This window comes from Myotis myotis, unplaced genomic scaffold (genome assembly GCF_014108235.1).
Source record: "Myotis myotis isolate mMyoMyo1 unplaced genomic scaffold, mMyoMyo1.p scaffold_m19_p_23, whole genome shotgun sequence".
Taxonomy (NCBI): Eukaryota; Metazoa; Chordata; class Mammalia; order Chiroptera; family Vespertilionidae; genus Myotis; species Myotis myotis.
In genome coordinates, this window is record NW_023416328.1 from 1,334,472 (window position 1) to 1,344,611 (window position 10,140).

The 10,140-nt window shown below is 60.2% G+C and overlaps 1 non-coding gene across 1 annotated transcript; it reads right to left on the minus strand.

Annotated features, from left to right (window-relative positions):
* Positions 1-9,952: 9,952 nt before the first annotated feature.
* On the minus strand, positions 9,953-10,025 carry TRNAR-UCG. Its single transcript has one exon. It is a non-coding gene; the product is annotated as a tRNA-Arg (tRNA).
* Positions 10,026-10,140: the final 115 nt, after the last annotated feature.

The following is a 10,140-nucleotide window of genomic DNA, read 5'->3' on the forward strand; positions in this document are numbered from 1 at the left end:
ACACGTGTACACAAGCGCTCTGGTACCCATTGGCGGCCAGGGTTCCAGGCTGGCTTGGGCCCAGTTCCTATTTCCTGCTGGTGGTTACACAACTCGGTGGTGCAGGGGCCGTGAAAACCGGCTGGAGTGTGACACACACCCCCCCCCCCTGCCCATTTCAGGACGCGGTAGTGCAGTAAGAGGTTAAGTGGAAAGAAAGTGGGCAGTCCTGACTTTGGACAACAGCCCTCTGCAGGCACCCCGGTCCAGGGCTCAGAGCCTGAGACTCAGGGAGCTCCCCAAACTCCAGCCCAGACCTGACACTTGGCCCCCCGGGGACCCAGGCCCCTCCCCCAGCCCCTCTGGGCCTTTTTCAGGAGACAGATCTTCAGTCACAAGGGAGGCTCAGTCCAGGGGGCCTTTGCCCACTGCTCCCTCCCTCTCTCCCTCTCTCCTCAGGCCTGAGCTTTGACCAAGCTGTTCCTCCTGTTGTCCAGTCTAGAAGCCCAGCACTGGACCAGCTCAGAGCCCCCAGCGTCCTGCACCGGGGTCCCCAGGACCCCCACACCCCCCTTCACCAACACCTGCTCAGCTGGGCTGTGATCCCCTCTTTGGCCTCCACTCCTGGCCTCTCTTTCCTCTTACACATGCGGGTTGTGGGCTCTGGGGAGGCCCAGGCTGGGCAGGAACCCAGAAACACCCTCCTGGAAAGACTTGAGGGGAGCAGCACCCCTCCCTGTGTCTCCAGCCGCTGGTGTTGCCCATGGAGGCTCCTTCCCTGGGACCTTGCACGACCTCCCTCATCCCCAGCCCACCCTCTGGCCTCCCTTGATTGAATGCCAGACCCAGAGACTCCATCCTCTCCCTCTCTGTACCTGAAGAGTCCACCCCTCCAGCATATGGGGACTCAGAAAAGAGCCCCTTTTCAGCCCAGCACCCCATTTCTCCCCAGTTACAAAGACTTGGCTATTTCTGGATGCATGCCCAGTTCTCCTTCCGTGATCTGACCCGAGTCTCTCCCAGCTTCTGCCACCTCCCTGCCCTGCTCGAGACCAGCCTGATCCCCCCCATTCCCCAGCCTTCTCCCAGAGAAGCCCCCCACCACAGCCTCGACCTCCCCAGTCACCCTCATTCCTCCCAGACTCTGGCGCCTGGGCTGGGCTGGAGGTGACACCCTCCAAAGACCTTAGAGGCCTGTTCCGGGCACGGAGGTGGGAGCAGGACAGAAAGGATTTCCCAACCATTTCCCATCACAGAGGCGGCCCAGCATGCCGTAAATCTTGTCTGGAGTGGGCGCCATGAGTTGCATGATTTCTTAAACTATTTTGGCGTCAGGAAGCCACTTTCTATGCTATGATTCCCGTGGGAGAGGGCATGAGAAGGCAGAGGGGACAAACGGGCAGAGGGGAGGAAGGGGGCGCCCGGGAACTCCCCGGAAGGGCCTCACTTTGGAAACCTTCTCTTCTTTAGTCTAAACCCGTCCGCAGTCCCGCAACTTCCCTCTGGCCCCGCTCCGCTTCCCTTTTTGCAAACCCGGAGCCCTCACCTCTGGGCGCTTCCCACTGCCCCACGACCCTCGCCTTGGCCTTGACCATTTGTTGGGGTGATGGGTCCGGCCCCAGACGCCGAGCCCCGCCTTCCACGCGCAGTCGGAGCGCACCCCTCACCCCGCCGGGTGGCGATGCGAATGCCTGAGCCGCCCCTGCAGCCTACAGGAGCCCAGCAGGGATGCCCCCGCCCGGGCCACAGCGCGCGCGCCCGACCCGCTCCCCCAAATCAGAGACGCGGCAGGCGCGGCACTTACGGACCAGGAAGGGGGCCGGGGGGCCGGGAGGCAGCGGCGGGGGTGCGGCGGCGGCGGGGAGCGCGGCTCCGCGGCCCCTGATCTGGAGTGTCTCGGGACTCGGGGCTCGGGCCCGGCGGTGGCCGCTCTCCAGGCGCCCCTGCCCCGGCGGACGCACGCGGAGGGACGCGGGAGGCGGGCGCGGTGCGGTGGCGCGGGCGCTCCCGGCGGTTCGCGGCCGGTTCGCGGCTTCGCAGGGCTCTGAGCTGCTCCCAGCGCCGCCTTCGCTGGCGGGCACGGCCCGCAGTGACGTCAGCGCGGCTCCCCCGCCCCCCTCTCCTCACCCCAACCAGTGCGGAAAGGAGGGGGCGGAGGCGAGCCGCGCGGGGCGCTCAGCCCGGCTCCCCGGCGCTTCCTTCCCCAGCCCGCGCGCCTCCAGCCTTTCCCGGGGAGTCGCGGCGCCATGGGAGCCCTTCATTCCGCGCGTGATGCCGGGATCAGCCGGGGCCACCGCCACCAGCCGGGGAGGTGGCGGCGAGCGGCGGGTTGGAAGCCTCGCTGGCCGCTCTCAGCTCAGGGATCCGGGCTGCTTTGGGGAGAATGGAGAGGTGATGGGATTGGGGGGCGGGGTGCGGGGGGTCTACTCGCTGGGCTGCAGAAGTGTCCGTTAGGCTAAGGGCATCCACGCTGGGTGGCAGATCTCGGGGCCCCCGTGTGAGCCCCGGGAAGATATTTTAGCTCAAAGGCAGCGTGTCCCGCCCGAGCCAAGGGTGCCCTTCCGGTTGGGTCCTGCTTTTCCAAGACCCTGCGGCGCACCTGCCAACTCCACGCGCCCGGCCGCGGGCGTCCCCGAGCCGCTGTCCAAATGCTGAACTCGGCCCGGGGAGCGGCTCGCTGCGGGCGGGCGCCCCAGGCTCCCCCGCGCTCCGCGTGGCCCGCCCGCCGGGGCCGACTGGAGGTCCCCGCACACAGGACGCGGAGCCCGGGAAACTTTGCTGCTTCGGGATGGGCTTGGAGGCTCCAGGGCAGCAGGCGAGCGAACCAGCGGAGGTGGGAGCAGAGGAGGCAGGCGGCGCAGCAGCGCGCCTCGCCCGCCGTCTTCCGCGAGCGCCCTGGCCGCTCGCCCTGGGTCCCCTCCGCCAGGGCGTGTCTCCCGCCGCCGCTGCAGGGGACGTCCCTCCGGCTGAACTTGTCAGCCGGGGTCTCCACATCCATCACCGGGCAGACAGACGGGCCAAGTTCACGAGCAGCGCCGTTAACCCCTGGCGCACCGAGCGCCGCCCACAGGAGGGAAGCGCGCGCCCTCCGATCCCACAGGCACCACCTCTCAGAGCCAGTAGCCGCCTCTACTACTTTCTTCTTCCCCAAACAACGCGGGCAAAGGGCTAAGAAGAGGAACAGGGGACTTGCGAACCCCCTCCCCACCCCATCATGTGAATTTACTGGCCTTTTTTTTTTTTTGTCATTTTATTTACACTTTTGTCTTCATAACCGCTCCGGTTTCTCTTCTTCTAAATGAGTTGGACACCAGGGTAAGGGACAGCTTTGGTAAATGTCTTTCCCTCCTCCCAGATGTGTGGCCGTGCTCACGGTGTGTGGGAAAATGAGAAAGTTTTCGAAAAACGTCGGAGAGAAAAAATATTAATTGGCCTTCATGGCTACACCGAGAGGCCTGACTTTAACAGAAAAAAAACAAACAAACCAAAAACAAAAGAATAGTCTCATTGGGAGAGTCTAGAGCGCTGGTTGTGTGTGGGGAGGAGCGGGCAGGGGGTGGGTGGGCATATACCCAACCTGGCTGAACTGGATGGTGAAAGAAAAACAAAACCCAGACAGATCCTGCTAGAGGCTAGACAGGGAGGGGGGAGGGAGAGAGAGAGAGAGAGAGAGAGAGAGAGAGAGAGAGAGAGAGAGAGAGGGAGAGAGAGAGAGAGGGAGGGAGAAAGAGAGCGCATTTAGAATCTGCAACCCAGCACTCCCTCCCTCCTCCCCCCATCGGCCCTATTCTAGTCTCCCAAGCACTGGAGACGCCTCTCCCACCCTCCCTGGCAGCCCAGTTCCCACCAGGCCCAGAGTGGAAGCCTCCGGTGGGGGCGGCGGGGGGGGGGGGGAAGGCTCCCCGCGCCAGGCAAATGCTCCGCCCTTTGGGGGAACCCCCTGCCGCCTCCCCAGGAGAAGTTTCTCAGCCTCTCCCAGCGGGCCGCCGCCTGGGGCCACCCGCCCCCTCCCCCCACTCCCCATTGAATCCCCGGGTCTGGGAGCTGGCGGCGCCGAGGGCGACCTACCAACTTTTCCCCTGGGCACTTTCTCACCCCCCCACGCCCGCCCCCCCAGCCCCCAGCGCCTTCTTTTCTTCTCCCTGCGCTCTGTTTTGAAAGGAGGCACCCAGGCCCCGAACGTGTTCTGCAGTTTAACTACTTTCAAATTCTTGGTCGGGGTCACCCCAGGACTCCATTGTCCGCTATTGAGAGCTCGGGCGGGAGGGCGGGTGCGCCTGGGCCCGCGGGCCTGAATCCATTAGGCCGCCACTCGGCCCCTGCGGCCCATGGAGGCGCCTCCCCTCCCCCCCAGCCCCCCGCCCGCCCCCGTGGAGTGGCAGGAGGCTGAGGTCCAGTGTTATCTGGGTCCCACCCTGTCTGGGCACCCGGTGCAGGCCTTGTGTGATTCTTTTTTTTTTTTTTTTAATGTTTTTCAATTGATTTCAGGGAGAGAGAGATGGAAACATCAATGATGAGAGGGAATCATGGATCTCGGCTGCCTCCTGCACGCCCCCTGCTGGGGATGGAGCCCGCAACCCGGGCATGTGCCCTGGCTGGGGATCGAACCTGTGACCTCCTGGTTCATGGGTCGATGCTCAACCACTGAGCCACACCGGCCGGGCGCCTGTAGGATTCTCCCCGACTCTGTCCCAGTCTGCACGCCCTCACTCAGGGCCCTGAGGACACCTTGCTGTTTTCTGCTGGGCTCTCGGAGCCGCTAGGCAGCCTTTAAGAAGGGGGAAGCCACCCTAACCAGTTTGGCTCAGTGGATGGAGCGTTGGCCTGCGGACTGAAGGGTCCCAGGTTCGATTCCGGTCAAGGGCATGTACCTTGGTTGCGGCACATCCCCAGTAGGAGATGTGCAGGAGGCAGCTGATGGATGTTTCTCGCTCATTGATGTTTCTAACTCTCTATTCCTCTCCCTTCCTCTCTGTAAAAAAATCAATAAAATATATTGGAAAAAAAAGGGGGGAAGCCAGACCTCGGTATGGGGTGGAGGAGCAGCCCGACATCACACACACACCCGCTCCCATCCGCCCTTCGGCAGCGCCCCAGCAGCCTGCCTGCCCCCCTCTTTTTCCTCCCGGCCCAGGCCCCCAGCGTCCAGCTGGCTCAGGCCTCTCCGGCGTTAAGAGCGTGAAAGGAGCCCCCCGCCCCCGCCCGCCCCGATTTCAGAGGCGGGGGTGCACAGGGAGCTCTGAGCAGCCCTAACCCAAGAGGTGGCTTCCAGGTTCCTAGGGTGCCAGGCTGCCCCGCCTCCAGCGGCCTCAGGTCCCAAGGAGACAGGGAGCGTGAGGGCGCACCCGTAGGACCTCAGGAAATTAAGAGGCGAAAACCCCTTCATATTAGGTCTGAGGCTTGGGGTCCCGTCAGCCAAGCACAAAGGAGGTAGTCTCAGGGGGACAGTTCCTAAGACTTGGCAGGGGACTCAGGCCCTCAGTGCCCGCCTGGGGATGGGCTCCAACGCCCGTGCGCCCCAGAGAGCGCCCCTCGGGATCGGTAGGGAGGCGGACACCCTCGGAGCCCACCAAAGGCCTGCACGTGCAGCTTTGAACCCACGGAAGTACCGGCACCTGAACAGGGGGAGAGACTTGGCAGAACCCCCCGCGGCCTAGGTGGGTAGCAGCCGTCCGACCAGCGCCCCCTGGCGTCTCCGCTGAGCGCGTGCAATGCCACCCGGCCGTCCCCCTTCCCACCGGGTTGCAGACCTGAAGCCGGGAGGCCGAAGCCCGGTCTTCCCCCGCCCCCCCTCACACCCAAGACCTGGCCGGCTCCCAGGATCCTTCTCCCGCCACGTCCCACTCCTGCCGTCCTACCTGCGGGGCCCGGGTCCTTCCTTGGACGCGCCTGACCTCGCCAATATCCGGCCCCAGGACGCGCTGTGCAAAAGCGCCCTCTGGCGGGGGTTCCCGGGATGTGCAGACGCTCGCGGCCGAGGCTGCTGTGGGCGGGGCGGGAAAGACTCCGGACTCTCGGGGGTGTAGGTCTGATGCAGTGGTTCTCAACCTGTGGGTCGCGACCCCTTTGGCGGTCGAACGACCCTTTCACAGGGGTCGCCTAAGACCATCCTGCCTATCAGATATTGACATGACGATTCATCACAGTAGCAACATGACAGTGATGACGTAGCCACGAAAATAATTGTATGGTTGGGTCACAACATGAGCAACTGTATTTAAAGGGCCAGAAGGTTGAGAACCACTGGACGTAGAGCTGGCACCTCTTCCTCCCCCTGGCTCCTCTCCACCTCTCAGCCTGTAGGCAGGGCACCCACTCGTGTGTGAGGCCCTCCCACCGGTGGGGAAACAGGCACTCACAGTGGGTGAGGCAGCCTGGCTCCAGGCCTAAATCTCACCTCCTCTTTCACTGGGGCTTCTGCTGTCCGGGTCTCCTTCCGGAAGGCCCCGTGGAGACCCAGGTGGGATGGGCAGGCTGGGGCCTTCTTCCCCAGGCTTCTTGCAGGCGGGCAGCTGTGTCCCTGTCCCCATGGCACTTCGCCCTTCCCGTCTCAGCGGCTTCCCTTTCAGCCAGGGTCCCTCTCACGCCTGTAGGACCTCAGCAAATTAAGAAGTAAAAGTCCTGCCCTAACCGGTTTGGCTCAGTGGGTAGAGCGTCGGCCTGCGGACTGAAGGGTCCCGGGTTCGATTCAGGCCAAGGGCATGTACCTTGGTTGCGGGCACATCCCCAGTAGGAGGTGTGCAGGAGGCAGCTGATGGATGTTCCTCTCTCATTGATGTTTCTAATTCTCTATCTCTCTCTCTTCCTCTCTGTGAAAAATCAATAAAATATATTTTTTAAAAAGGAAGTAAAAGTCCCTTCACATTAGGTCTGGGGAAGCTCTCAGGGGTCCCATCAGTCAAGCACAGAGGAGGAAGTGTCGTAAGACTTGGCAGAGAGGGCTCACGTCCCCAGGTACCCTCCCTCAGCAGGAATCGGTGTCAACCATTTCTTTTTTAAATTAAGACATTTTAGGAAATATATATTTTAGCCCTGGCCGGTTTGGCCCGGTGGACAGGGCATCAGCCTGCAGACTGAGGGTCCTGGGTTCCACAAGGCCACATGCCCCCGGTTGCAGGCTTGATCCCCAGTGTGGGGTGTGCAGGAGGCAGCCGATCAGTGATTCTCTCTCATCATTGATGTTTCTATCTTTCCCTCTCCGAAATCAATAAAAATATATTTAAATATATATCTTTTACTGATTTCAGAGAGGATGGGAGAGGGAGAGAGAGAGGGAAACATCAATGATGAGAGAGAATCATTGATCAGCTGCCTCCTGCACACCCCACACTGGGGATCAAACCCACAACCTAGGCATGTTCCCTGATGGGGAATTGAAATGTGACCTCCTGGTTCATGGGTTGATGCTCAACCACTGAGCCACACCGGCTGGGCAAGTGTTAACCATTGTTGTCCTTGCTGAGGATTCTTATTCCAGGGGCAGCGCACGTGCCTGGCCTGAAGTCGCCTGGTGAGAGGGGCAGGTATCTTGATGGTCGTTGCCTGGCACTGGCTTGTTCTCCCAATGGCTATCAGGCAGGCCCAACCACAGCCTCCCCTGGAGGTGACACTCAATTAGGCCAAAGGTTCTTTCATTCTTTGTATGACAGACACCTTCTTAGAATAATGCCTTTAAATGCACAAAATACACAGAATTACACGGGAAAGCAAAGGTAATGAAATATTAGAAAGAAAAGGGAGTATGTATGTTTTGGTTAACTTATTAAATAATGAGATCTGGTGGTGCCCTAGTAACATTGTTATTTTCAAGTGCAATTAGTGTAAACAATACAATGAGCCCTAGCCGGTTTGGCTCAGTGGATAGAGTGTCGGCCTGCCAACTGAAAGGTCCTGGGTTCGATTCCAGTCAAGCGCATGTACCTTGGTTGCAGGCTCCTCCCTGGTCAGGGTCCCTGCAGGAGGCAACCAATCGATGTGTTTCTCTCACATCGATATTTCTGTCTTTTCCTCTCTCTTCCACTCTCTCTAAAAATCAATGGAAAGCCGAAACCGGTTTGGCTCAGTGGATGGAGCGTCGGCCTGCGGACTGAGAGGTCCCGGGTTCGATTCCGGTCAGGGGCATGTACTTGGGTTGCGGGCACATCCCCAGTGGGAGATGTGCAGGAGGCAGCTGATCGATGTTTCTCTCTCATCGATGTTTCTGGCTCTCTATCTCTCTCCCTTCCTCTCTGTAAAAAATCAATAAAATATATTTTAAAAAAAATCAATGGAAAAATACCCCCGGGTGAGGATTTAAATTATAGTATAAATAAAATAAAATAAAATATTGAGAAGTGTCTGGCCAGCGTGGTTCAGTGGTTGAGCGTCGACCTATGAACCAGGAGGTACCAGTTCGATTCCAGGCCAGGGCACATGCCCGGGTTGCGGGCTCGATCCCGTGTGGGGCTTGCAGGAGGCAGCTGATCAACTCTTTCTCATCATTGATGTTTCTATCTCTCCTCATTTCCTCTCTGAAATAAAAAAATTAAAAAATTGAGAAGCTAATTATCCCCTTTTGAAAAAGCAATACATTGGAACATCTGCAGCGACTGTAACGCTAGGAAAATACACTCGATCGCTGTTGGGTACTGCTGCTAAGACCACCGTGGCTGCGCGCCTAACCTCCTCACTGAAGGAAATGCTGCATTTCAGTGGGAGTAAGTAGTGAGCGCGCCTTCCCCACGCAGGGACTCCCTGATGTACCATGAGAGCCTCTCCTCTCGGTGTTTGGTAAAAATGTCAAGGGCACGAGGTTAAGTGGGGGAGAAGAAAACGGATTATAAAATAGTGGATTTTCATTTCATTTCATTTTTTTAAAAATATATTTTATTGATTTTTTACAGAGAGGAAGGGAGAGGGACAGAGAGTCAGAAACATCGATGAGAGAGAAACCAGCCGCCTCCTGCACACTCCCTACTGGGGATGTGCCCACAACCCAGGTACATGCCCTTGACCGGAATCGAACCTGGGACCCTTCAGTCCGCAGGCTGACGCTCTATCCACTGAGCCAAACCGGTCTGGCTCATTTCATTTTTTGCCAAAAGAAAAAAATAAGAAAACATTCGTGTGTTATGTTAAACACATCTAGGACAGAGGGGCTTTTCTCTGCCTCTTGGGGGGCGGGGAGAAGGGGGCGGGGGCGGGATCAGCGCCCGGGGCTGGCGAGGGGCGTGCCCCAGCCTAGCTCCGCCCCCCACTCCCGGAGAACCCCGAGGTCAGTGCCCCTCACCCGATCACGGTGCCCTGGCACGTGCACGGCGGGAAGGTGGGAGCTGGCGCTCGGCGACCTTCCGCCGTCGCGAAGCTGGGTCCCCACGCTCTCGTTGCTCGCGTGGGCCTCATTCCGCGTGGCACCCCGCAGCTCCTCCATCGCGGAGCGCGGAGAGCCCGGCGAGCCCGGCTGCGGGGGCACCTGGAGCAACAGGAGGTGGATGCAGGGAGGGAGGGGCCACAAAGGCGGAAAAGCACCCCCGGGAGGCGCCCCGGGCGGAAGGAAGCAGGACGCGCTTGGCCGGGTGGGGGGCGGGGGATGGGGGATGGGGAGGAATTTACCACCGCGGGCCAGATTGGGGTTCAACAAATGGCGGCGGTTTTGCCCATCTGAATGGCCCAGACCCGGGGCGGCCGCACGGGGTTGACTCCTTTCCGTCCCTGTGTGTCCATTGAACCGGAATCGGGGTTTCCGCTTGGGGTGCGCTTCCTCTCCACTCCGCTCCCTCCGCGTTGGGGTACATTTTGGAGCTGCGCCCGGTTAGCCTGGGGCACGAAGGCGGCACTTTCACCGGGAGCGTGGAGTGTGGGAACCGTTACTTCCGCAGGCCCGGGCATTCCCGGGCTTCCGAGCCGGACGGTAATTGGCACAAATCCCGAGCTGTCTGAGCGCCTACAGTCCTGGGATGGGGAATAAACCGAAAAAGTATGACTGAAACTCCCGCGACCGCGGCAGGACTCGAACCTGCAATCTTCTGATCCGAAGTCAGACGCCTTATCCATTAGGCCACGCGGCCGCCCGAGAGCCGTGGCTGCTTGGATCCGCTAAACAGTCTCATGACCACGTTTGCCTGGGACCGGTCCACCTGCTCCGTGAGCAGGGGAGGCTGGACCCTGGTTCCCAGGGTTTTG